The sequence below is a fragment of the Priapulus caudatus genome, unplaced genomic scaffold (genome assembly GCF_000485595.1).
Source record: "Priapulus caudatus unplaced genomic scaffold, Priapulus_caudatus-5.0.1 Scaffold88, whole genome shotgun sequence".
Lineage (NCBI taxonomy): Eukaryota > Metazoa > Priapulida > Priapulimorpha > Priapulimorphida > Priapulidae > Priapulus > Priapulus caudatus.
The window spans coordinates 98507-98916 of NW_014577149.1; positions in this window are offsets into that span (position 1 = coordinate 98507).

Genomic DNA, 410 nt, shown 5'->3' on the forward strand with positions numbered 1-410 from the left:
TCTCTCTCTCTCTCTCTCTCTCTCTCTCTCTCTCTCTCTCTCTCTCTCTCTCTCTCTCTAGATAGAGAGAGCGCGCGATAGAAGCAGAATAGAGATATGGATAGATAGATGGATGGATTGATAAATACATATATGGATGCATGAATATAATGGACAGATAAGTCGATATAATGGGATAACTCCAGGTTGCTTGCGAGCAGAATGAAGCGATTTCCGTGTGCGCGGGGGCGGCATGACTACGACAACCGATGTTACCTAGCTGCCGTGCCAACCGATCATGCGTGCTTGCCGCCTCGTCAGCAGCATCAGGCGGAGGCAGTGGCGCATCACGAACCAAACCCGTAATCTCGTGTCGTGCTGAGGTGTCATCTGTGATCGCGCGCTACTCCTGCCATTTTAAGTTTTAGCGA